Raw genomic sequence first — 23,423 nt, forward strand, 5'->3', positions numbered from 1 at the left:
TTATCTTATCCAATTGGACCCAGTGAAGGAATTATGTTTTTGTTCAGGAAAAAAGACCTGGCAAGATGCAAGGTGACCATTGAGATGCTTGGCCAGCAGCCTTGAGATGAAATCACACACACACACACACACACACACACACACACACACACACACACACACACACACACTGTGAGGTAGGGGGTTGCTTGGTACCCTTTGTCCACAAACAGGTTGAGTCCTGCAAAGAAGATCAGAGATGCCTTTTACAAGGTACAGAGAAAAAGCAGAACTGACTGGAAGCCAAGGTGATGAGAGAGTCGTGGGTTGCCATCAGAGCGCACATACATCAGACAGACCTGGTGATGCTCGGGAGGTGGCTGGGGACCAGATGTATCATCCTCTTCTCCTGAGGCTTACAAGCAGTGTATTGTGTCCTGATGCCTTTCTTGGGGTCTGGGGAGCCCTTGGAGTTTTGGTAAAATGACTGTGGAAGATGACTTCTCTACAGAAGGTGACATTTAACATTTTCCTTCTTGTGATAGGCGAACACAAAAGTCACTTTTGCCAGGTGATTTGTGGACTGACTCTGTGATTTACCAACTCTCCACTAGATGCTACACCAAGACCAGCAAACCTTTAATGAAATCCAATCAAGTTTAAGTGTTTGGAAATCTGGAATGGAGCCACCACTGAAAGCAAACACTGGTTGTAAGTCTAAGTAGAAGTTTTTTTTTTTTTTTGACATTCAGTTCTTGAGAATTAGTCATGAAGTCCAAAGCCCTGTGGTAGTTTTTCAGATGAATTTGTACAACATAATTATGTAGAATAGCTCATAAAACAATATACAGTAGCTGGAATGAAGCAAACTGAATCAGCCGGCTTTTCTTGCTCTGGCTCTCTCTGTAAACTTCAGTCACATATTCTCTAGAACTTTGTAGGGGGTTCCATGGTTGCTCCTAAAGGGGTGGGGTGTCAAGTTTTCCCTCTACTCTGTAAACTTACTGAACAGGAACAGGGGTGGTAAAGTGGAAAGAGTACTAGATTTGGAGCTAGAGGACTCGAGTTCAAATCCCAGTTCTGCTATTCACCACCTATATGATTTGTGCATCAGTCCATTAAGTTCCTTTGGATCTCGATTTCTTCATCTGTAAAATGGCAAGGCTTAACTCCATGACCACTGATATCCCCTCCACGTCTAGATTTTTACTTCTATATGAGACACCAGGGATGCTTTAAAATCACTTCGTTCTCCAACTTACAAGCTGAAGGATTGGCTCTATGTTTTAACACACAGAAAACTATTATATATAAGAACTAAATATAATCAGATGAAAAACTGGTCAGTTGACCCATTTTGTCTACAAGATGCCAAAACACCTATTTGGCTGATTTTTTTCCCCCATTGACTCAAATCTATTTCTTTTCCTGCTGAATTTTTTGAATATATCCCTTGATTTGCTATTGTTTACTCATAAATCAAGGATGCTTACTTACTTACTATGCTATCCAGTAAGAACAATCACCTATAAAGATAGCCTCATAAGGAGGGGTAGCATGATACAATTGAAAAATGCTGTATTTGGAGTCAGAGGACCTGGGTTCAAAACCTGGGTCTTTTTTTTCCCCTTTGAACCATTATTACCTAGGAAAAATATCTGGGGTGGGGGTGGGGGGCTTCAGTGCTCTCCTCTTTAAAACGATGGGCTTCAATTGATAACATTTATACCACACAGTGGAATTGCTTGTCAGCTCTGGGGGGAGGAGGGGAAGAGGGCAGGGGAAGAAAACGAATCATGTAAACATGGAAAAATATTTAAAAATAAATTAAAAATGAAAGATGAAAAAATAATACAATAAAAATGCAGTCAATAAAATAAAACGATGGGCTTGAATTGATAACATTTATACCACCCAGTGGAATTGCTTGTCAGCCTGGGGGGGGAGGAGGGAAGAAAACGAATCATGTAAACATGGAAAAATATTTAAAAATAAATTTAAAATGAAAGATGAAAAAATAATACAATAAAAATGTAGCCAATAAAATAAAATGATGGGCTTGGATTAGTTGACTTCTGAGGTCTTTTCTAACTCAAAAATCTATGCTTCTATGATTCTCTGTTGTATGATACTATGGTGATTCCTGAAATAAGTCAAAATGAGATATAGCATATTTACTGATATTCTTTCATGACGTTTATGGTCCACAAATGCTGTGGACTCTCTGTGGAAGACAAGGGATAATCATAATGAGTAATAATCATAATCATATCTGTAGGGCTGGAAGGGATCTCAGAGGCCATCTGGTCTCACCCTCTCTCTTGTGGCAGATAAGGAAACTAAAGTTTAGGCAGGCTCAATGACTTGCTCCAGGTCACAAATAGAATGTCCTAGAAGCAGGATTTGAATCCATGTCCTCTAACTTCATGGCCAGTTAAGTTTTCTACACCAATATACCTTGTCAATAAGTTAACATTAAAAGTTTTCAAAAGAATATACCCATTTACTGGGATCACTGATTCATCCAGAGAAATCACTTACAGAAAGTACAAGAATAATTTTCAAGCTTTCTTTGTTAGGCAAACTTCTTTAAAAAAAATAATAACTCTTACTTTCCCTCTTAGTATCAGTTCTAAGACAGAAGATCAGCAAGGGCTAGGCAGTTGGGGTTGACTTGCCCAGGGTGATACAGTTAAGGAAGTATCTGAGGTCACATTTGAACCCAGGACCTCCTGATTCCAGGCCTGGCACTCTATCCACTGAGCCATCCAAGTGCCCAATGGCAAACTTTTAAGGACTGTGCCAGGCAGAGAGCTACCTGACTTTTCCAAATACTTCCAGAAACTCTAATCTAAATGTTCTTTGTTTCATCCACAATACCAACCTGATAAATAAAGCACCAAGTTATAGTTCTGTGTTGTCTGACTCTTCGTGACGCCATGTGGATTTTTTTTTGGCAAAGATGACTGCTCTACCATTTCCTTCTCCAGCTCATATTACAGAGGAAGAAACTAAGGAGAACAGGGTTAAGTGACTTGCTGAGGATCACACAAGTCTGTGTCAGAGCCAAATTTGAACTCAGCACTTCTGGATTCCAGGATCAAAGCTGTATCTCTTGTGTTTCCTAGTTGCCCAAATCTCATTTAAAATCAAAATTCTCCTTTTCAGATGGGCATTTACCCTGCAGGTGAAAATATCCCTTCAAAGAACTACTCATTTCCCTCCCCATATATTTTTCTATGTGTATACAAGAAATATTTTTCTCTGTGCATACAAAAAAGGAAAGCTAGGTTGATTCATTCTCCCTAATATTTGTATTAATTTACAAACCAAAAAAGCATGATTCTGTCATATATGTCCTATTGAAAATGTTTCAATGTATACACAAATATATGTATCAGTCTATTTCTAGCCACGGTTCTAGGAATACCATCTGAAGAATAATAATAGCAACGATGGTAAGGGATGGATTGTAAAACACCTCCCTCCCCAAAGTCTGCAATCGAGGCTGTGTGCTGTTACTATGTTCAATTTACAAACGAGGAACTTCAGACACAAAGAATCAAATTCCTCAAAGGCACAGAGCTTCTAGGAGTCAGTACTGGAACTAGAACCTAGGGGGGCCTGCTTTAAAACACAGACCTTCCCATCACACTAGCTAGAGCGTTAGGAGACTTCTTTCTAATCCTAGCTCTTCCACTTGTGTGAACATTATCTCTCTGGGTCTCAGTTTCCTCATCTGCAAAATGAATGGGCTGGACGATATTCTCTCTTAGCACCTTTCCAGCTTTAACACGATGAAGCACAAGTGTAGGTTTTGATGAAGAATAACAAAGGAATTGTCTGTTCTGAAGGAAGAACAGTATTTCTTTCCTCAATAGCCCTTTCAATTTTTCTGTCCCTTTCTTCTTTTTTTTTCCTCTGGCTATATTTCTCAGTGGGATTGGATGGAAGATCCATGAGCTACTGCATGTAGCAAAAAGAGAAAGCAATTTTCTTTTAGTGTTAAATGGAGCATCTGATGATGGATAACCAGCAAAGCACTCTGGTCCTTTTTTTTTCCTTGTTGAATGTTTGGCTAATTGATTGTAAGACTCTGGTATCTTGGTGACAGCATGAAATAAAAAGGATGGGTTCTTGGATGTCCTTCCCTTTCAGCTGTGAGAACTTGAATAGAAAGCTATAGGGGGGAAGGGGGAGGGAAAGAGAGGGAAAGAGAAGGAACATCTTTCATGTCCTTCTAGTAGCTGGGAGAAAGTTTGGCTTCGTACTGCTAGCTATATCATGTAATAAGGAATTGTACTTAAATGTGGCATTTCCCTGACCTCTTTGGGTGTGGCGCAGCTCTTAGCACTATTTTTTAAAAAGTCTTTGGAAAAACACAGGAGTTTGATGGAACAGCAAGATAAAAGCAGCCATTTCATAATGCTTGAGATATTTGAATACTGTCTTAAGTAGATTTTTTTTTCTTAAAGAGATGATAAAAAAAAAAAACCTAAATTTCAGTGACGCTTGAAAGAAAGGTGCTTTAAAAGGATAGGCAGGCCCTGTGGGGAGAGACTAGGAGAAGAAAGGTCCATAGGAAGGCTAATGAAACAGTCTGTGCCAGAAGTCATGAGGAGCTGACCCAGGGTGGGGGCCCCCTGTGTGACGTGAGAGAAGGAAGAGCTGTGAAAGACGTTGGAGAGTCGAATGACCAAAATGTTCAACTAATTGGATTTGGGGATGGGGGATGAGGGAGAGAGGGTGTAGAGTCAAGTTTGAGTCTTGGGTGGTGATCTTGGGCCACTGGTAGAATGATAATGTCTTGCATGTAAATATGAGGATCAGATATGGAAGACAACCTCAGTTCCCTTTTGAACATTCCAGCCATAAGATAACAGAAAGAAGCTAAATATTTTTTTTTAATGTACTATTTTTTTTAATAGTTGGAGAAACAGCATGGAGTAGCAATCTCAAAGTGAGGAAGAACCCCAGTTCAAATCCTACCTTTGGCACATTCTGGCTATGTGAACCAGGGTGATTCTTTTAATTTCTGGTTGGTTTGTTTTTTAGGCAACTTTCTAAAGCAATAAATTGTAGAGTAGGTGCCATTCTGTATGGGTGGGAGGAATTTCATCGAGGAGTTCCCTATATCAATGAATTTGTAGGACTAGAGGCTATTTTTAAAATTAAAGGAGAATGAGGGGTATCTAGGTAGCACAATGTATCGAATGCCAGACCTGGAATCAGGAGGACCTGGGTTCAAATCTGTATTCAGACATTTCCTAACTATATGACCCTGGGCAAGTCACTTAACCCTGATTGCTACTTTTTTGCCTTGGAGTCAACTCTAAGACAGAAAGTAAGGGTTTGAAAAAGAAATGAATTGGGTGGCTCAGTGGATTGAGAGCCAGGCCTAGAGACGGGAGGTCCTAGGTTCAAATCTGACCTCACTTCCCAGCTCTATGACCCTGGGCAAGTCACTTGACCCCCATTGCCTACCCCTTACCACTCTTCTGTCTTGGAGCCAATACACAGTATTGACTCCAAGACAGAAGGTAGGGGTTAAAAAAAAAAGAAATGAAAAGAGAATGGAAGGTACTATCTCTCATAACTGCTGTAAACAGCCATCACACAGGGAACAAGTAGAACAATGAAGACTCTGGGGAAGAGCTATGAATCTCTTTAGAAGAGGATCATGAGATATACCTACTAATAATTCCATTTTCCTAACTTATCTTTTATTATGTGATTTATTTGAATGCAATATCAAGAATAGAGTTATTCCCCAGGAGCCAGTAATAACATTTTAGGACTTTTTTCATTTCTTTCCACCCACCCTCCCACAGTCACCCACCATTGTGGTTGCCGTAGGGTTTCTCCCTTCATCTAGGAGCCGAGGCTAAGTCTGAATTTGACTCAGTATTTTCAGCAGGGTTGCTCCTTTCTTCAAGCTGCTCTCAAAGCATTAAGAACGAAAAGCAGAGGGATGACTAAAAAAGGATACTGGCTGCGAAAGCTTTGCCAGATGGTCTAATACCCATGTCTTTTCAGTAAATTCCTCTCAAACATATGTACACATACAAATACGCCTTCTGTTGGAGGCAAAGAAGTAATCTTCTAGCATAATAACCTGAAAAAAATTGCTGTAGTATGAAATCAAAATCCAGTTCTCTGGTAGAAAGCCGATCTCTAGAGAAGAAAATTTTGTTATCAACATGAGATTTTATTACCATGATTGGAATATTCTCCAGGTTTGATTGTGCCCTGCCATCCAACTAAACAGTCTTATGTGGCATGATTAGACTGTAAAGCAGATATTAGCCCTACTCCCCTGAACCCGGCTAATAAAGAGATCTCCTGGCACATTTTTTTCAGGCTTGTGTAGATTACTACATTCATTCATTCATTCATTCATTTATCCAGCATTTTTAAAGCAAGATACTCTGCTGGAAGTTAGAATACAAAAATATTCAAGGCATGGTCCTTGCTTTCAGGGAGCTTAGTTCAGTTGGATTCAGAATAGGTCCCAAGCTTTAGCCTGCCTCATGAGCTTCTTTTTTCCTTTCAAATCACTATCCAAGAAGCTTCACCTTTTTCTGTCCTCCATTGGAGTCCAATAGCACTTTCCTCAGTAACTTGATATAATAATTCTATTTGCATCCTAAACAAAGAGGACATATCTGCAACCATCACCCAGGAAACATTCACACACACACACACACACACACACTCTCTCTCTCTCTCTCTCTCTCTCTCTCTCTCTCTCTCTCTCTCTCTCTCTCTCTCTCTCTCTCTCTGGAGCACATTTTCAAACTGAGGGGTATTTGAGATCCCAGGATCTTAAATGAGGGCTGGAAGAGACTTCAGAAATCATTTGAAAAAACCTGCTCACTTTTATAGAAATGGAAACCTACATTTGCCCAAAGTCATTCAAGGAATAAATTGCAATGAGTCCCAGAAACTTTACACAGAATGAAAGGAGTCCAGGACTACTGAGGACCACTGTTTCTTTATCAGCTCATGTGTTGGAGAACATTTTTAACTTCCTCATGAGTTCCAGCTTTCCCTGACTACACCACAACCTGTTAGGCAGTTCATCATTGTAGAATGATGCTCAATTTAGATAACACCAGTGGCTTGTCATCAAACAAGACTATCCTTAAATTTGTTGTTGTTGTGCAGCCATTTCAGTCAGGTCCAACTCTGTCCCCACTAAAAACAAACACACAAACAAACCATTATCTTTTGTCTTTGAATCCATGGGAAGTATTAGTTCCAAGGAAGAAGAATGGCAAAGGTTAAGCACTTGGGGTTAAAAGACTTGCCCAGGGCCACATAGCCTTTTTTTTTTTTAAGGAAACCTCATTTCCTTCTCCAGCTCATATTATAGATTAGGAAACTGAGGCAAACAAGGTTAAATGACTTGCCAAGAGTCACACAGCTAATAAGTGTCTGAGGTCATATTTGAACTCAGGAAGATGAGTCTTCCTGACGTCAGCCTCAACACATTGTGCCACCTAACTGCTAAACAAGAATTGGTGCTCAATACTTCCCAAAATATATGTTTCTATGCAAGTCATTCCCTTGTCTCTACAGGACCATGCTCTCATACTTATTTCCACAGGCTTCTGTTAATACAAAGAGAGATGCCCATCTTCATCTTAGGGGCAGTTAAATTATTCCTAAATCCCATATGCATATAATTTCTACTGAACTTTTCCCTTGATTGCAGTCACTCCTGATGTTCTCTGTAGTTCTAAGTAAAGACAAAAATAGTCAGTACCCTCAAAAGTTCCCACCAAACACAATTCTCCTGAAGCAATGCAGAAAAAGAATAGAAAGGTCAGTCAACCAACCAACATGCATTTATTGAGTGCCTACTCTACACTCAGCTCTATGTTGGGTACTTCTAGGATATGATCCTCATGAGTCATGGTTCCTTATTTCAGGGACATTACCATCTATTTAGGCAAAAGAACATTATAGTTCTCCACCTGCCCTGTATTTGTTTAGCCCAGGGTTTTGTGAACATATTGAGTTTTCTGTAGCACAGCAGTTAGCACTTGATTATATAAAGTGGGTTTCTCTTTTCTAGTTATTGCAAGTTTAGAAATCTGCAAGAGCCCTTACAGCTAATCAAATGGGCCCAACTACAATTTATTAAGCAAATACATTTATTAAGCACCTACTATATGCTCAGATCTGTGTCAGAAATTTCCAGTCTACTTAAAGGGAAAAGAAAAATACATAGAGGCAGCTAGGTGTTTAGTGGATAGAGCACCAAGCCAAGAACCTCAGGAGGCCCCCAAGTCCCGCCCCCCAAGTCATGATTAAGGGCTTTCCCATCTTGGAACCACTCATAATTGGGTATCAAAAGAGCAGCCTCTCTGGAACTCCCCTTTCAGTTTCTGCTCCTCAAAATTGAACTCTCCTTGAATGAATTAGGAAGAAAACAACATGCTCTTTCCCTCTCACACTGGGAGATACCTGCTGTGCTTCCTCAGAGGAGAAGGAAGAGAGGTTCTCTCTTTACTCTTGGACTGTGAGTCATTTTAGAGCTGTGAATACTGAACTAATTCTTTTCATAAATAAATTTTTTTAAGCAAATGGCAAACCTGGGTTCAAATGTGACTTCAGACACTTCCTACCTGTATAACCCTGGGCAAATCACTTAACCCAAATTGCCTAGCCCTTACCACTCGTCTGCCTTAGAACAAATAATCAAAGATTCCAAGACAAAAAGTAAGGATTTTTTTTTAAAAGAGAAATACAAAGACCATTAAGCACTTATTAGGTTTACTGAGAGATTGTCATATGCCCAGCTCTGTACTGAATTCTGTAAACAACCAAGAAGACAAACCCACAGTTCTTGCCCTTCATGAATTATTACTTAGCTGGTGAATCACCTCCCAATTAGACAATAATTTTTAAAAGATTATGATATGTCACCTAGTCTATATATTAACAAACAAATCACTTTTTAAAACTATATATTCAGTTCCATTCAATATACATGTATTATATAACTACTGTGAGCAAGGGCAGCACAGTGGATAGAGTGTTGGGCCCAGAGTCAGGAAGATTCATCTTCCCTAGTTCAAATCCAGTCTCAAGACACTTACTACCTGAATGACCCTACGTAAGGCATCTAGTCCTGCTGGCCTCAGTTTCCTCATCTGTCAAATGAACTGAAGAAGGAAGAGGCAAACCTTCTAGTATCTTTGCCAAGAAAATTTCAAATGGGGAGACAACTGAACAATAAAAAAAAATGTGAGTAAACTGAGAGTAATCCAAACAAGTCTGATTCCTATGATTTGTGGTTTGTGTTAAACATAGCCAATATATCTTTGTGAATTGAGATGTGCCTAAACTCTGTGTTGTAGTGATAATAAAAATTCCCATCCTGAATACTATTGTGCTAACAGGAATAATAAACTGGAGGAATTCCATGGGGACGGGAACAACCTCCAGGAATTGATGCAGAGTAAAAGGAGCAGAACCAGGAGAACTTTATACACAGAGACTGATACATTGTGGTACAATTGAACATAATAGATTTCTCTACTAGCATCAATGCAATGGCCCAGGACAATTCTGAGGGCCTTATGAGAAAGAACACTATCTACATCCAGAAGAAGAACTGTGGGAGCAGAAACACAGAAGAAAAATAACTGCTCGATCACATGGTTCAATGGGGATATGACTGGGGATGTAGACTCTAAATGATCACCACAGTGCAAATATTAATAATATGGAAATAGGTCTTGATCAATGACACATGTAAAACCTGGTGGAATTGCTCGTTGACTATGGGAGGGTGATGAGAGGAGGGGAGGGAAAGAACATAAATCATGTAACCATGGAAAAATATTCTAAATTAATTAATTAAATAAGCTTTAAAAAAATTCCCATCCCAACCTCTGCCACTGCAGGTGCCATGAGAATCACAGGCTAATATTGAAACGCCACAACCCGTTAGATATGAAATTATTGTGAAAATTTGACCACAAAGAAGTATCAGGCAGTGTTGGTAGAGATCAAGAGAATGAAGCCTGCAGATATCTGACAATACAAATCAGAAAATAGTGAGGCTTCCTTGTACAGCCCCATTTGTATAGTATTTTGTACTTTTCAATGTGCTTTTATTTCCCTTTTCTTTTGATCTCCACAAATAACCCTGTGGGATAGGTAGGACAGTTATTGATACAGCCTGAGCAGACTGTACTCCTCCCACAGAGAAGAGGCAAAAGGTTGACAGAAATAGCTAGAATGATGAATAGAAAGGAAATTCACATATTGCTGATGTTTGCCAAGGTCAGAATAACAAAGAAAAAAATTTTAAACTACATTTTAAAAATACATTAAAATTTGTAAAAGAATGATAGATAGATCCAGGAGTGCCTGAGTTCAGTCCCTACTCCATCCCATCCCACTCCATCAAAGAAATTCTACCATCCTTTGTATACATTTATTTAGGGTATTCAAGCTGGTTTATTAGAAAGGTGCTTGGGGGGTCTGTTGGTATTTTTGAAAAAGATCTGGGCTGTTTTCCAGGTAACAGTGTTACCTGTAACACATTTGGCTGTTTCAGTAATACCTTATCTATAATTCTTGCCAGGAGTAGGTTTTTCTGGACCTACTTAGTGCTGCTCTGCCTCTGCCTCCCAAGGATCAGAATAGACAGCTGAGAAACTGGAGGGAGTGGGGGGGTGGGAGGGGCCACTGGAATTGATACCAATATATATCTTTGCAATCCTTTATGATGTATGCCAATAATGGAAGGTCTAGATAGAGTATAACATCATGAGCTAGAAGGGACGTCAGAATCCATACATCTTCAACCCCTTTGTTTCATAAATGTAGAAATTGAAAGCCAGAAAGGTTAAAGGACTTTGCCCAAGGTCACAATTCCTGACCATTTGAGAAGCTTTATAGGTAGTTTCAAGTCACTTAATGCATTAATAAACAAAATTGCCAGATGATCACTTTGTGCTAAATACTTAGGAACATCCCTGAATAACTTATTTGGTACCAGGAGGTCTATGAAGAAAAGAGCTCCTACACCCCTGGATTTCTTCTTCTTCTTCTTTTTTTTTTTTGGTAGACATGTGGTGAAAGGGGAAGCCTGGGAGGTGGGATGTGAACACTGGTCTCCTTACTCCAGGCCAGTGTGGTCAATACACTCTGTAAAGCAGGGGAGCTTGACCTAGGGACCATGAATTTGTCTTTTAATATTTTGGTAACTATGTCAATGGGGTAGTTAAGTGGTACAGTAGTTAGAATGAGGGGCCTGGACTCATCTTCCTGAATTCAAATCCAATCCTAGACAATTCCTAGTTGTATAACCTTTGGCAAATTACTTAACCCTGTTTGCCTCAGTTTTCTCATCAGTAATATGAGCTGGAGAAGGAAATGGCAAACCACTCCAGTATCTTTACCAAGAAAGCCTCCAAAGGGGTCATAAAGTATCAGATACAAACTCCTAAACAACAAACTATTTCAATATTACTTGTTTCCTTGGGTAATATTAGGAATTTTATTTCTTTTAGGTATTTACAAATATCATTCTGAAAAGAAATTCATAGGCTTCAGTAGATTACCAAAGAGGTTCATGACAAGCAATTCATAACAACTCATGCTTTTGAGTTAATAATAATTAAAAAAAAATTTAAAAAAGGCAAACTGGGTCAAGTAACTTGCCTGGGGTCACACAGCTAGTAAGTGGTCAAGGTTGGATTTGAACTCACATTTTTTTGACTCTAAGCCCAATACTTTATCCACTGTGCTAGAGTTGGTTTTAAATAGCATGTGGGTACACTTCTATTACTTGAGATCGAGAATAGCAATACTTTTGTTGTTCCTCTTTTTGGTAAAGATATGAGGAAACGAGGGGTCCAGAGAGGTTAAGGGATTGCCCACAATCACATAATAATCCCAGTTCTACATATGAATCATGCCCTTTGCTAAGTGGATTAATCTTTCCACTTCCTCTTTTGTAAACTAGAGATGTTATCTCAGAGGCCTGTCAAAGATCAAAGAAGAAACTGAATATAAAGCATTTTATAAACCATAAGAAGTGATATGTGTCAGAGGGTGGTTGTTGTTGTTTGTCTTGTGTTTTCTTTTTTTAATTAGATGATTTTCTCTTTCTTTTTTTTTTAAACCCTTACCTTCCATCTGAGAATCAATACTGTGTATTGGTTCCAAGGCAAAAGAGCAGTAATGAGTAGGCAGTGGGGGTTAAATGACTTGCCCAGAGTCACACAGCTGGGAAGCATTTGAGGTCAGATTTGAACCCATGACCTCCCATCTCCAGACCTGGCTCTCAATCTATTGAGCCACCCAGCTGTTTTCAAAGAGGACCAATGACTTCATTGACTTATGCAATTGCATTGAATTTAAGTACTAGCAGAGGTGCACAGTCTTTCTGAGCCATCAAAACCCAGGGGCAAGACAAAAGGCAGGATGACTGGTGGTGGCCTGGAATGCAGTGGATGACCTTGGCTTCTTTGATGTCTAACCAAGCTCTAAGGGCTCCACTTCATGGCCATTGGAACCAAATACTCTCATCTGCCCATTCCACCAGGGAGAGTCTTCTCATGCTTGGAGTGGACACCTTCCTAACTCATGGAAGGTTTGAGTTCTAATCAGTGACCCTCAACCTGCTTTAGGTCTTCTGCCAAGGTGGGTTTACCAAGGTATGCCACTGAGCATGCTAGCTTCTTGGAGCTGTAGGTGAGAGTTGGGTGAAAGATGGACACTAAAAGTGGATGGGCAGCCTTGAAAACGGCTCAGCAAGCCCTCACGTCAGAGGTGCTAGTCCTTGTACACCCCACATACCCCACTTCTCTGACTATCCTCTCCATAAAGAAAAACAAATTACTCTAATTTTAAAAATTATTTTGTTATTTATTAATTTATTATATATTTATTTTTAATTTATTATATTTTATTTTCATGCAAAACACACCTCTATATTGGTCATTGTTGTAAGAGTACACTCATACATAACCAAACCCCCCAAATTAACCATAAATACACTGATATGAAAGACAATTCCAACAGTTCCTCTGGGGGTGGATGGTATTCCCTGGCATAAGTCTTACAAGAATGTCCCAGATCATTGCATTGCTGAGAGCAGTCAAGTTTTCACAGATAGTCAATTGATGTTAATTTTTAAAGAGCTTATTGACAAGGGGCAGCTAGGTAGCTCTGTGGATAGATGGTCAGATTTGTAGATGGGAGGTGCTGGATTCAAATCTCACTTCAGACACTTCCTAGCTGTGTTACCCTAGGTAAGTCACTTAACTTTTATTACCTAGCACTTCTGTCTAGAAACTGAGAGTATCAATTCTTTTTTTATCTTTATCTTATTCCAATAACATATTTACACATCAGTTTTCCAAAGTTACATAATTCATGTTCTCTCCCTCTCCTCTTCCCTCCCCCCTCCCAGACCTGACAAGCAATTCCACTGGGTTATACATGGATTATCACTCAAAACATATTTCCATAGCATTCATTTTTGTGAGAGAATAATTTTATAAAATCAAACCCCCAAGTCATATACCCCAATATGAGAATATCAAATCTAAAACAGAAAGTAGGATTTTTTTTTTAAGAGTTATCAACACGTCCAAATATAGAAGGAGAATCAGGGGTATGTCCTGTATTCTCCTGATTTCTGGTCAGGGCTGCACTGATAAATATTTAACAACTAGCTCTAAGAAAAATGTACGCTACACCCACTTTTATGCATCAGCATTTTCTGCATCGCTTTGTTAAATCTAGATAATCAAATAACAATAAATCAAGTCCTGATTTGTAGCTTTTGCCAGTTTTTAAGGTGTAAATACATACCTAAAATTTGAACAATTGATTCTACAAGATGGGTAAGAGCTGGGCGGCTAGCATATGATAAGGGCTCAATAAATGCCTGGGGTTGGAACAGTTGGTGAAGTGCTATGAAGCAACATTAATTCACTCAAATATTTTTTCAAATGTGGAAATCCTTAAGGCAATAGGATCTAGGGTGGGGTAGGGACCGTATTGTTCTCCTTAGCAGTCAGGGTAAAAGGAAGACCAGAAGGAAAAGCAGGGTCGGTGGTACTCTTCCGCAGGAAATGAGGTCCGAGATGTTGGAGCCCTGGGGCAAGCCCTGTCCATCCCATACTCATTACATTTTCTGTCTAATGCAAACCCCCCATTTTGTAGAGAAGGAAACTGAAGAGAGGTGAAGGGATCTACCTGATGTCCCACAGTGAATTATTGACAAAATCAGAACTAGAACGTAAGCCTCTTGATCCCAAACCCAGTGATCTTTGCATTGCATCATAAATCTTTCAGACAACATTTCTTCAAAAATCTTCCTTTTTTCGAATGGTAACACTGTAGCTGACACCTTACACAACACATTAAGGTCTTCAAAGAGCTTTTCAACTGTAATTTGTTCTTCATAACAACCCCGGAAGCGATATTCACATACAAAAAAATCCTTATTTTCTAGACGTGGAAACTGAAGGATCCGAGAGGTTCCGGGGCTTGGCCAGAGTTCCTGGCCCCAAACTTGTGGGTAGGAGGACTAGAGGAAGAGGCGGACACTGTGGTCTCTTCCTAAAGGAATGTGTCCCAGGGACGTGGGTGCCTTGGGGCAAAGCCCTGTTTATTACGTACTAATTAGTGTTTTGCCTCATTCAACTCTCATTTTGTAGATAAGGAAGCTGAAGAGAGGTGAAAGTCTTTCTCTTCAGTCTACCACATTTCTAACTGTCATCATCCATAACAACAAAAATGTTAAGTGCCAACTTTGCATGAGGCATTGTGTTAAGCAAGAGAATAAAAAAAAAAAAAAAAAAAACCAAACTCCCCCTTACTTTCCCTTCTGCGGGCTTGAATGAGTGAGCTTTGTCTGCACAGCCCCCTTCCCCCATCAATCAGCTCCTGGCCTCATCCACAGAGCATTTCTGTGTTTAAATTTCTGCTGCAGAAGCCGCACACTAAAAGCCATTCATGTGGAACTCCATCATGAAACCCACAGGTACAACTTGGTGAATTGGCGTCATGTAATGAGGTGCTTTTGTTCTAATCTATGAGGATTTCCTATGATTGTCTCTCTGTCCCCCCCCCCCCCTTCGTAATCTCAATGAAGATGCACTATTTGGGGTGGTTGTTGCAGCTAGATTGTTCTGTTTTGTCCCACAGGACCCATCAAGACAGACACGAGTGCTCTTTCTCCCGGATTTCCAAATAGCTTTCCTTGGTTTATTGGCTCTTTAGGGTCCTGCCATCTTCAGTTTGGCCTGAAATAGAGAGCTTAACATGCAGTCCCTTCCCTAGCAATAACAAAGGCAGTACTTGTGTGTGCAGATATACCAGGTTAGAGACAAAGAAAAATCTTATATTGATAGCATGTGTTTCAACTCCCAGGAGGAAAAGAAATGCCAGATCTTCGCTTTTTCTACCTCATCTATGAATTTCTGGCTGGAAAAGCCATTGACCACCTGAATGCCACTACCAAGCTCTATACACTATTCTCTGAAGGGGGAAAGAGTTGTGTGCCCGTTTTAGCTCACAGGGGTGCTTTTTGGACTCATTCCGTTCATTTTTCCCCCCTGTTGGTTGGAATAGACCTTCTTGGTGGCATCTTCTATCAGGTCTCAAATGGCTTTGACTAGGGAGGAGGATTTAAGGATCTTTAAGGATCTGGAGAGCATTTGCTTGTAAAGGATTTTTGTTTCTGTTAAATATAATAATATATTGTGAATTTTTCCCTTTGGAGACCATCATAATATTAGAATGCAAGACTGCAGGGAAGCTGAATTATTGTTCTTATCATTAGCTAAGGACTCTGATAAAATCAGAGATTTAAAGATGACTCAAGTACACAGCAATGTAAATGTTATATATAGTAGATCTCCCCCCCCCCCACACTTTTTAAAGCTTGGAGACAATAATCACTAGTTTTAGTCTTTAATAATCTACACACAGAACAGCTAAATGTATTTGGATACATTTGAAGGAATTCAGATCCAGAAGTATTGAGATCAATTAATTAACAAATATTTGGTATCTGTTTATTATGAAACAAGAATCTCTAGTTTTAGTCTTCAATACTCTGCGTCTGGGATAGCTAAATATATTTGAACATAATCAAAGGAATTTAGATCCAGAAGTATTACAATAAATCAGTTAGAAAGCACTTGCTGTCTGCTTATTATGAGTTCAGAACAATGTTAGGTACTGTGGGAAATGAAGAAGAGAGGTAGGTAGGACAGAAAGTACTTTGATGGATCTGCCATCTTATCCACAAAGGTACAACTTCCAGCCAGGCTCATCACAAACTCATTTATGACTTCTTAACATTTGTGACTCTTGTTCATTTCATTCTGTAAGTCCTCCAAAGGGAGATCACTAAGCATGCATTTTGCTTTTTATTATCACAATGCTGCTATCAGCATTTTTGTACATAGATTTATTCCTGGGAGGGTCAGAAATATTCTTAAAATAGTTAGTAGTAGGATCTTTAGGCCAAGGGGTATGAATACCTTCAAAACTTAACTTGTATAATTCCAAATGTTTTCTTGAATGATTGAACCCATTTATAATTCTACCAGTGATATTCTCACTTCTCTAGCAATGAATTTTCCCATATTTTGTCATGTCTACTACTTGGATTAATATGATGACACTGCAAATTTTTTTCAATTGTTGTTTATGTGATATTAGAGATTTTTAACATTTCTTTTTTTTATAGTTTATATTTATATTTTTTCTTTTGAAAACTACTTTTGCAGTCAATCAGCAAATATTTATCAAACACCTATTTTGTTCCAGGCATTATGCTAGATGCTGGGGATGCAAAAGAAAAGGTAAGAGAGTTCTGGCATTCAGGTTATTTATATTCAGTTGCTTGCTAATACTCAATTTCATATTTTTACAAAGCAATACTACTAATAATCTTACACTGTCCCTCTTTATTGTATTGTTGGTATTTGAAAATGGCATTGAATTCAGATACCATGACTCCCTCCCTTGCTTGTAAATAAAGTGCTTTTTGACTAAGATGATTTCTGGGCTCTTTTGGCCTCCGCATTGTGGTGACTATCTTACATCAATTAGACTTCTGTATGAAATAGTAATGGAAGTATTTGACAAAACTTGCCATGGGCATAATGCAGTTACAACCTCTCACTACAGAGTATGAGTAGTAGTAATATCCTCCACCATTAGTACGACTTCCCAAAGAGACTACATAACAAGGGTTTGGCATCTAGTCATCTATTTTTTGGAGAGCCAGGGCCATTTTGTTAGTGAGAGTGCCAGTTACAATCATAATATCTGACTGAACTGGCCCAGAATACTACCCCAAATCGAGAAACTAGGCATAGATAAAAATCTCACAATATATACTAAGATTAACTCAAAATGGGTATATGATTTAGACAAAAGGGATGATGTCATGAGCAAATCAAGGGAGTAGGGAAAAGATTACCTATCAAATCTATGAATAGGAGAAGAGTTCAAGATCAAATAAAAGGTAGAGAGTCTTGAAGGAGACAAAATCAATATTTTTGATTACATTTAATTATAAAGTATTAAGTATTTGCACAAATAAAACCAAATGCAGCCAAAATTAGAAGAAAAGCAAGAAACTAGGAAAATGTTTTTCCCAAAGTTGATGGTGTAATTTCTCAAATATAAAACAAACTGAGACAGATTTGTAAAAACATTTTCCAATTGATGAATGGTTAAAGGATATGAACAGGGAGTTTACAGAAGAAGAAATCAAAGCTATTAATAGTCACATAAAAAAAGCTCTACATCACTATTGATTAAAGAAATGCAAATTAAAACAATTATGAGGTACTACTTCATGCTCATCACACTGTTTAAGATGACAGAAATGGAAAATGACAAATATTGGAGGGAATGTGGAAGAGTAGATACACCAATGTACTTTTGGTGGAGCTATGAACTAGTCTCACCATTCTGGAAAACAATTTGAAACCATGTAGGTAAAGTTTAGGTGTACTATGACCCAGAAATACTACTACCAGGTTTATTCACCAAAGAAATAGAAGAAAATGGAAAAGGTTCCAAATATACAAAAATATTTAGAGTAGTTCTTTTTGTATGACAAAGTATTGAAAACTGAGAAGATGCCCATCAATTGGAAAAATGTTATTTGATGTATTATATGTTTGTGCTGTAAGAAATAAAGAAGGGGATAGTTTCGGAAAAGATTGAGAAGACTAATAAGGGTTGGAGGCAGCTGAATGGCTCAGTGGATTGAGAGCCAGACCTAGAGACACGAGGTCCTGAGTTCTGTAATGAAGGGATTTGGAGAAGAGATAGTGATGATGGAGAGAAAGAGGGAATGGGGGTGAGAGAGTGAAGAAATCCTTCTTCTCCTCCCTTCCTTTCTAGGAGGTGTATTTTAGTTTTACAGGGGAGATAGCCAAGTCCTGTCTCCTTGAAAGGGTGTGTGTGTTTCCCCATAGAAGGGACCTAAATCTTAAATATCATGTGATTTATTGGGGTTCAAGCAGGGAAGGGGCATCAAGGATATCAGGTAGGAAAGTGGGTAAACAGGGAAACCCTACAAAATTTCCCCTCTAGCAGAGTGGCCCTTCAAAGTCTAGGGATTCAAGGCTTCTCAGTCTTGATCCCTCTTTCTTGCCAACAGCCTTTTGGCCCCTTCTCTTAAGCTAACTAAAACTTGAATATAGGAGTCCAGGGACAGGTAAGAGAGAGAGAGAGAGACAGAGAGAGACAGAGAGAGACAGAGAGAGAAATTCTTGGAAGGGATCTGTGGAGGACTCTCTTCAAAAAGCCCAATCTACAAACCCACCAAGGACTTTAGACTGCTTTCGCTGAGAGTTGAGTGGAGGTATTCAGGGGTTCAGATGAGACAATAGATCTCCAAAGAAACAGCTTCTTCTCAACCTAGGAAATCCACCACCCTCCTTAGGCTCCCAGCTGGAAGTGAAGTTGCAGGTTGGATCTCTCAAGCTTCTGATTCTCTCTTAGAATTCTCAGTTTTTTCTTCTTGCTCCTCCCCCACTCTGTCTTTAGCTAGTCTCTGTCAGAGACTGTTCTCTTCTTGAAGTGGATTGTCTCTTCTCTTACCTTACAGTTCAAATCTGGATTCAGACACTTACTTCCTATGTGACCCTGGGCAGGTCATTTAACCCCCATTGTGTAGCTCTTATTGTTCTTCTGCCTTGGAATCAATACAGAGAATTGATTCCAAGACAGAAGGTAAGTGTTTTTAGAAAAAGACTAATATGAACTGATGTAAAATGAAGAAAGCAGAAATAGAAAAACACTGTACACAATAATGCAATATTATAATGATTATCAACCGTGAAAAACTTTGCAACTCTGATCAATACAATGATCAATGACAATTCCAAAGGCTCATCATGGAAAAATGCTATCCACCTCCAGAGAGAAAACTAATGGTCTCAGAAAAGCATTTTTTCTCTTTATTTTTCGTGTGTGATTATGTGTGTGTGTGTGTGTGTGTGTGTGTGTGTGTGTGTATTTGTGCCTTTTCCATCATGGCTTATATGGCAATATGTTTTGTATGACTTCATATGTAGAATGAGTATTATGTTTCTTACTTCTCAGTTGATGGGGAAGGAGGTGGAGGTAAGAAGAGAATTTGACACTTAAATTAAAATTCAAAATAAGTAAATAAATGAGAAAAAAGAAAAAAAAAGAATCTGGCTGGGTATGGTGGCTTATTCCTGTAGTGTTTGCTACCAGGGAGGCTAAGACTGACATATCTTTTGAACTAATGAGTTTTGAATTGCAGCGGATTGATCCAATTAAGTATCTGAACTATTTGATCTTAATGCAAAGAGTCCATAGCAGTGAGGCAAATAGGACCAGACAGGAAGGAAGGTAGGAAGGAAAGAAGGAAGCATGGAAGGAAGGAAGGAAAAAAGAAGGAAAGGAAAGGAAGAAAAAAGAAGAGAAAGTAAAGAAAGGGAGAAAGGAGAAAAAGAAGTAAGGAAATGAAGGATAAAAGGAATAAAAAAGGAAGGAAGGAAAAAGAGAGATGGAAATGAAGAATAGAAAGAAGAATGCTAACAAAAATCAGCATCTTTATAGTTTATCTTCACCCAGCTGTGTAATTGAAAATCTGTTACCCTAAAAAATAACTACATTTCCCAGGAGCCCACTGATTTCCTGTCATTACATACTTCCTATAGACAGGGGATATTAGCCAATGGTTTGGGGGGGCCTCGCCCTCTTTGACCTTGTCAGTGAGCATGGGCATGGTGAGTGGGGATTTTGAAATGGCTGATCAGCCATGGGCACGTGGTATTTATTTTGTATTCTTTTTATTCCTTGATTTCTAATGACCATTATTAAATCTCCTAAAATATAATATTTTTATTATTGAGATTAATTTTAATTTTTACATAGCTCTCCTTTTTCATAGTCAACAACTTATTTGAATAGGTCAGCTCGGAGCCATAGTACTTGTACATAGTGTCATTTTGTCATCTTTATATTTTTAATTAGATGTTGATTTTGATTTCTGCCCTAACTAGGCAATGGTCTGACAGCATCAGGATAGCTGATTTGTAAACAGTGAACTTCAACTCTTTCAGGAACAAGCTGGGGAAACAGCTGTTTCCTTGCTATGAATAAAGAATTAGTTTTGGTTTTTTGTGATTTGTTGCTCACCATGTCTAGTAAAGCCTTCAAATTTTCTTCTTGAAAATATTCATGATTGACAAGCATGAGCCTTTTTTTTTTTGCAGAATGCAAAACTTTGGCCTCTTTAATTCCTTAATCCTGAACCAAACACATTATTTCCCAGTCTCTTCAGTGCTTGCTTTTGCATTGGAATCACTGAATATCAAAGTTTATGTTGACTTAATTTCAAGGATCTTATCACAAGTATTTCCTAGAATTTCTGACTTTTATCTTCTTCTGCCTCTTATATGAGTCCATTCATAAACTGCAGATAATCTCATTGTGGCTTTTTTGTTCCATCCTTTGGATCAGAATCTCTCTTCTTACCCCATATCTATCAGTCAAAAGAGTGGTATGGTGGAGAAAGCCATGTGTCTGGAATCAAAGGACCCAGAGTCTCTGGCTCACTAATTCCCTGAGAGTCTTTAAATAAATCTCTTCATTTCCTTAGCCCTCAGCTTTCTCATTTGTAAAATGAAGGAGTTGGATTGAATGATCCCTTAGGTTCCATTCAAATTCTGGACCCTAGGAATTCCCTTCCTTCAAGGCCCAGCTGAGACATCTTCCTGCTGGTTGACAGTGAGTTCTTCCTTTTTAGATTTCTCACAGCGTTTTCCCTGGGCCTCTCCCTTTCCATTGTACTGTAGCCACTTCTTGGCCCTTCACTGATATTCCCCTAATTCATGGTTATTTGTGTGTATCTTCTCATTTCACTCCTGCTTCCCCATCCTTTATATTGTAGGGCCTGTGATTTGCTGCATGGTGTGCTTGTGATCCGTGTTTGCTGAATCAAATGCCTTTGTTTATATGTCAGAAGGGCTTGTCAAATCTCTCCCTCTTTCTTACTCCAAAGAACAAAAAATGATAAAGAAAATCTTATTTACCCCAAGGCAAACTGTCAAATTTTACCCAATTCTGAGCCTAGCTCATAACAGATTGCTTGGCAAGCTCCCCGGCCACACACCACCCGGGTTTCTTGCAGCCAAGGAGCTCTTGGCAAACTGGTCATCAATAAATGATTGTTGAGTTGAATTGAATTTCAGCTCACAGCAACAGTGGCTCAGGCTGCTTCAATAACTTCAGGGAGTCTTCCAGGGAAAGAAGTAAACAATTCATCAGCCATTTATTAAATGACAACTGTGTGCAAGGTGCTGGGGACATAAAGATAGATGACATAGACCCTGCACTCAAAGAATTTATAACCTGACGCAGGGGAGGGAGAACAAGGACACAAATAAATATGATCCTGGAGAGAGTAAGATAAGGGCAAAGGAGAGGTCCAAGCAGAGAACTATAAGATATTTGTGGAGAGAAAGAACGCTTGTTCAGTTTCAATCTCTCTCCTGTTTTCCAGTCTTTTATCTCCAACTGCCTACCAGACATCCTGGACTGGATATTTTGTAGGTATCTTAAATGCAACATATCCAGAACTGATTCATTCCTTTCTCCCAAACCCTCCCTTTTTCTAAACTTCCCTGGTGTTGTCATGGGCATCACTATTCTCCCAGTCACTCGGGCTCACAAGCTAGGTGCCATCCTGGATTTCTCACTCTCTCATTTTCATATATAATCAGTTGCCAAGCCTTATCCATTTTACATCATCTCCTCTGACACTGCTTCCACCCTTGGCCAGGCTTTCATGGTCTTCCTGCCTCAGGTCTTCTCACTGTACTTAATCTGCCATTTAGCTATCAGATTTGATACTCCCTAGTCAATCCACTCAAGTGATTCCCTTATTACCTGAAGGATTAAATATAAAATCCCCAGAGAGGTATTCAAATTCCTTCCCAACTTGGTCCTCTCCTGCCAGCCTTCTTATCAGAGTTTAAGATATCTACAAAACATCCAGTATACATCCAATAGGCACTTGGAGTTAAAAGACTGGAAAACCTGAAAGAGGCTAGAGCTGAATAAATGTTCTCTCTCTCCTCAAATATCTCATAGCTCTCTGCTTGGGCCTTCCCATTGCCTCTTTCTTACTCTTTCCAGGATTGCATTTATTCAAGTCCTTATTCCTACATGCTTTGTGATCCAATGACACTGGCTTTTTTGCTATTCATTGAATGGACACTGACGCTGTCTATCCTTCCTGCCTGGAACTGTTTCCTTCCTCATCTCCATCTCTTTCTTGCTAAAATCCCATCTTCCCCCAAGAAGCCTTTCCCTATCCTCCTTAATGACTTTCTATTGGTCTCCAATTTATTCTGTATTTTGTTGGAACACAGGTTACCTACATGGTGTCTCTACCTTTAGACTATAGTCAAGATTGCACAAGCCTGAACAGCTACTACTATAAAGGAGTTTGGAGCATGGAAGCTGCTATTTCAAAAGGAGGAGATGCAGTCCTACAATCAAAATTACTTTAGTAAGAGTCTATAGGAGAAAACTGGATCTTCAATGAAGTGGATGAATTCTAAGCATTGCTCCAGAAAAAGCTAAAGATTAGAAACTTTGAAATGCAAACCACAAGAGTCTAGAGAAGCCAAAAAAAAAAAAAAAGGAAAATACAGCTGAGCAATCAGAAGAGGATGAATTGTTTACATTTTCTGTGTGTGTGTGTGTGTGTGTGTGTGTGGGGATATAAGTGTTCTTTCAAAACTCTGTTATCAGAGGTCATAGAAGGAGCCAAATAGGATGAGGGCCAAGGAGTGGTTTTCTTTATTTTGATGATCTTAAAAGATGAGGCTTCATTAGGGAAGAAAGGAGAGAGGGGAACTTATTTCACATAACTATAGTATGCAAATAGA

General features: G+C 39.0%; 1 long non-coding RNA gene across 1 annotated transcript; it reads left to right on the top strand.

The window, feature by feature from the left end:
* Positions 1-219: 219 nt before the first annotated feature.
* On the top strand, positions 220-23,198 carry LOC103099270 (uncharacterized). The gene is made up of 3 exons (XR_008911164.1): positions 220-341; positions 525-690; positions 22,902-23,198. It is a non-coding gene; the product is annotated as an uncharacterized LOC103099270 (long non-coding RNA).
* The last annotated feature ends 225 nt before the right edge of the window (positions 23,199-23,423 follow it).

This window comes from Monodelphis domestica, chromosome 4 (assembly GCF_027887165.1).
Source record: "Monodelphis domestica isolate mMonDom1 chromosome 4, mMonDom1.pri, whole genome shotgun sequence".
Lineage (NCBI taxonomy): Eukaryota > Metazoa > Chordata > Mammalia > Didelphimorphia > Didelphidae > Monodelphis > Monodelphis domestica.